The following is a 6,000-nucleotide window of genomic DNA, read 5'->3' on the forward strand; positions in this document are numbered from 1 at the left end:
GGAAATATCTACACCGCTATCTGTATAAACATGGAAATATCTACACCGCTATCTGTATGAACATGGAAATATCTACACCGCTACCTGTATAAACTTGGAAATATCAGCACCGCTATCTGTATGAACATGGAAATATCTACACAGCCATCTGGATGAACATGGAAATATCTACACCGCTATCTGTATGAACATTGAAATAGCAACACCGCTATCTGTATGAACATGGAAATATCTACACCACTATCTGTATGAAGATGGAAATATCTACACCGCTATCTGTATGAACATGGAAATATCTTCACCGCCATCTGTATGAACATGGATATATCTACACAGCCATCTGGATGAACTTGGAAATATCGACACCGCTATCTGTATGAACATGGAAATAGCTACACCTCTATCTGTATGAACATGGAAATATCTTCACCTCCATCTGTATGAACATGGATATATCTACACAGCCATCTGGATGAACATGGAAATATCTACACCGCTATCTGTATGAACATGGAAATATCTACACCGCTATCTGTGTAAACATGCATACATCTTCACTGCTATCTGTATAAACATATAAATATCTAAACCGCTATCTGTATGAACATGGAAATACCTACACCGCTATCTGTTAGTACATGGAAATATCTACACTGCTATCTGCATGAAAATGGAAATATCTACACAGCTATCTGCATATACATGGAAATATCTACAAAGCTATTTCTTTACACATGGAAATAACTACACAGCTATCTCTATAAACATGGAAATATCTACACCGCCATCTGTATGAACATGGAAATATCTGCACCGCCATCTGTATGAACATATAAATATCTACACTGCCATCTGCATTAAGATGGAGATATCAACACAGCTATCTGTATAAACATGGAAATATCTACACCGCTATCTGTATAAACATTGAAATATCTACACGGCTATCTGTATGAACTCGGAAATATTTACACCGCTACCTGTATAAACATGGAAATATCAGCACCGCTATCTGTATAAACATGGAAATATCTACACCGCTATCTGTATAAACGTGGAAATATCTACACCGCTATCTGTATGAACACGGAAATATTTACACCGCTACCTGTATAAACATGGAAATATCAGCACCGCTATCTGTATGAACATGGAAATATCTACACCGCTATCTGTATGAAGATGGAAATATCTTCACCGCCATCTGTATGAACATGGATATATCTACACAGCCATCTGGATGAACATGGAAATATCTACACCGCTATCTGTATGAACATGGAAATAGCTACACCGCTATCTGTGTAAACATGCATACATCTTCACCGCTATCTGTATAAACATGGAAATATCTACACCGCTATCTGTATAAACATGGAAATATCTACACCGCTAGCTGTATAAACATGGAAATATCAGCACCGCTATCTATATGTACATGGAAATATCTACACAGCCATCTGGATGAACATGGAAATATCTACACCGCTATCTGTATGAACATGGAAATAGCTACACCGCTATCTCTATGAACATGGAAATGTCTACACCGCTATCTGTATGAACATGGAAATATCTACACCGCCATCTGTATGAACATGGAAATATCTTCACCGCCATCTGTATGAACATGGATATATCTACACAGCCATCTGGATGAACATGGAAATATCTACACCGCTATATGTATGAACATGGAAATAGCTACACCGCTATCTGTATGAACATGGAAATATCTACACCGCTATCTGTATGAACATGGAAATATCTACACCGCTATCTGTATGAACATGGAAATATCTTCACCGCCATCTGTATGAACATGGATATATCTACACAGCCATCTGGATGAACATGGAAATATCTACACCGCTATCTGTATGAACATGGAAATATCTACACCACTATCTGTGTAAACATGCATACATCTTCACCGCTATCTGTATAAACATGGAAATATCTACACCGCTATCTGTACGAACATGGAAATATCTACACCGCTATCTGTTTGAACATGGAAATATCTACACCGCTATCTGCATGAAAATGGAAATATCTACACAGCTATCTGCATATACATGGAAATAGCTACACCGCTATCTGTATTAATATGGAAATATCTACACCGCTATCTGTATGAACATGGAAATATCTACACCGCTATCTGTATGAACATGGAAATATCCGCACCGCCATCTGTATGAACATATAAATATCTACAACGCCATCTGTATTAAGATGGAGATATCTACACCGCTATCTGTATAAACATGGAAATATCTACACCGCTATCTGTATAAACATGGAAATATCTACACCGCTATATGTATGAACATGGAAATATCTACACCGCTACCTGTATAAACATGGAAATATCAGCACCGCTATCTGTATGAACATGGAAATATCTACACAGCCATCTGGATGAACATGGAAATATCTACACCGCTATCTGTATGAACATTGAAATAGCAACACCGCTATCTGTATGAACATAGAAATATCTACACCACTATCTGTATGAAGATGGAAATATCTACACCGCTATCTGTATGAACATGGAAATATCTTCACCGCCATCTGTATGAACATGGATATATCTACACAGCCATCTGGATGAACTTGGAAATATCGACACCGCTGTCTGTATGAACATGGAAATAGCTACACCTCTATCTGTATGAACATGGAAATATCTTCACCTCCATCTGTATGAACGTGGATATATCTACACAGCCATCTGGATGAACATGGAAATATCTACACCGCTATCTGTATGAACATGGAAATATCTACACCGCTATCTGTGTAAACATGCATACATCTTCACCGCTATCTGTATAAACATGGAAATATCTAAACCGCTATCTGTATGAACATGGAAATACCTACACCGCTATCTGTTAGTAAATGGAAATATCTACACTGCTATCTGCATGAAAATGGAAATATCTACACAGCTATCTGCATATACATGGAAATATCTACAAAGCTATTTCTTTACACATGGAAATAACTACACCGCTATCTCTATAAACATGGAAATATCTACACCGCCATCTGTATGAACATGGAAATATCGGCACCGCCATCTGTATGAACATATAAATATCTACACTGCCATCTGCATTAAAATGGAGATATCAACACAGCTATCTGTATAAACATGGAAATATCTACACCGGTGTCTGTATAAACATTGAAATATCTACACGGCTATCTGTATGAACTCGGAAATATTTACACCGCTCCCTGTATAAACATGGAAATATCAGCACCGCTATCTGTATGAACATGGAAATATCTACACAGCCATCTGGATGAACATGGAAATATCTACACCGCTATCTGTATAAACATGGAAATAGCTACACCGCTCTCTGTATGAACATGGAAATATCTACACCACTATCTGTATGAACATGGAAATATCTACACCGCTATCTGTATGAACATGGAAATATCTACACCACTATCTGTATAAACATGGAAATATCTACACCGCTACCTGTATAAACATGGAAATATCAGCACCGCTATCTGTATGAACATGGAAATATCTACACCGCTATCTCTATGAACATTGAAATATCTACACCGATATCTGTATGAACATGGAAATATCTTCACCGCCATCTGTATGAACATGGATATATCTACACAGCCATATGGATGAACAAGGAAATATCAGCACCGCTGTCTGTATGAACATGGAAATATCTACACCGCTATCTGTATGAACATGGAAATATCTACACCGCTATCTGTATGAACATGGAAATAACTTCACCGCCATCTGTATAAACATGGATGTATCTACACAGCCATCTGGATGAACATGGAAATATCTACACCGCTATCTGTATAAACATGGAAATATCTACACCGCTAGCTGTATAAACATGGAAATATCAGCACCGCTATCTGTATGTACATGGAAATATCTACACAGCCATCTGGATGAACATGGAAATATCTACACCGCTATCTGTATGAACATGGAAATATCTTCACCGCTATCTCTATGAACATGGAAATGTCTACACCGCTATCTGTATGAACATGGAAATATCTACACCGCCATCTGTATGAACATGGAAATATCTTCACCGCCATCTGTATGAACATGGATATATCTACACAGCCATCTGGATGAACATGGAAATATCTACACCGCTATATGTATGAACATGGAAATAGCTACACCGCTATCTGTATGAACATGGAAATATCTACACCGCTATCTGTATGAACATGGAAATATCTTCACCGCCATCTGTATGAACATGGATATATCTACACAGCCATCTGGATGAACATGGAAATATCTACACCGCTATCTGTATGAACATGGAAATATCTACACCACTATCTGTGTAAACATGCATACATCTTCACCGCTATCTGTAGAAACATGGAAATATCTACACCGCTATCTGTATGAACATGGAAATATCTACACCGCTATCTGTTTGAACATGGAAATATCTACACCGCTATCTGCATGAAAATGGAAATATCTACACAGCTATCTGCATATACATGGAAATAGCTACACCGCTATCTGTATGAATATGGAAATATCTACACCGCTATCTGTATGAACATGGAAATATCTACACCGCTATCTGTATGAACATGGAAATATCTGCACCGCCATCTGTATGAACATGGATATATCTACACAGCCATCTGGATGAACATGGAAATATCTACACCGCTATATGTATGAACATGGAAATAGCTACACCGCTATCTGTATGAACATGGAAATATCTACACCGCTATCTGTATGAACATGGAAATATCTACACCGCTATCTGTATGAACATGGAAATATCTTCACCGCCATCTGTATGAACATGGATATATCTACACAGCCATCTGGATGAACTTGGAAATACCGACACCGCTGTCTGTATGAACATGGAAATAGCTACACCTCTATCTGTATGAACATGGAAATATCTTCACCTCCATCTGTATGAACATGGATATATCTACACAGCCATCTGGATGAACATGGAAATATCTACACCGCTATCTGTATGAACATGGAAATATCTACACCGCTATCTGTGTAAACATGCATACATCTTCACCGCTATCTGTATAAACATGGAAATATCTAAACCGCTATCTGTATGAACATGGAAATACCTACACCGCTATCTGTTAGTAAATGGAAATATCTACACTGCTATCTGCATGAAAATGGAAATATCTACACAGCTATCTGCATATACATGGAAATATCTACAAAGCTATTTCTTTACACATGGAAATAACTACACCGCTATCTCTATAAACATGGAAATATCTACACCGACATCTTTATGAACATGGAAATATCTGCACCGCCATCTGTATGAACATATAAATATCTACACTGCCATCTGCATTAAAATGGAGATATCAACACAGCTATCTGTATAAACATGGAAATATCTACACCGCTATCTGTATAAACATTGAAATATCTACACGGCTATCTGTATGAACTCGGAAATATTTACACCGCTACCTGTATAAACATGGAAATATCAGCACCGCTATCTGTATGAACATGGAAATATCTACACAGCCATCTGGATGAACATGGAAATATCTACACCGCTATCTGTATAAACATGGAAATAGCTACACCGCTCTCTGTATGAACATGGAAATATCTACACCACTATCTGTATGAACATGGAAATATCTACACCGCTATCCGTATGAACATGGAAATATCTACACCACTATCTGTATAAACATGGAAATATCTACACCGCTACCTGTATAAACATGGAAATATCAGCACCGCTATCTGTATGAACATGGAAATATCTACACCGCTATCTCTATGAACATTGAAATATCTACACCGATATCTCTATGAACATGGAAATATCTTCACCGCCATCTGTATGAACATGGATATATCTACACAGCCATATGGATGAACAAGGAAATATCAGCACCGCTGTCTGTATGAACATGGAAATATCTACACCG

Source organism: Gorilla gorilla, chromosome 18 (assembly GCF_029281585.2).
Source record: "Gorilla gorilla gorilla isolate KB3781 chromosome 18, NHGRI_mGorGor1-v2.1_pri, whole genome shotgun sequence".
In the NCBI taxonomy this organism is placed as follows: Eukaryota; Metazoa; Chordata; class Mammalia; order Primates; family Hominidae; genus Gorilla; species Gorilla gorilla.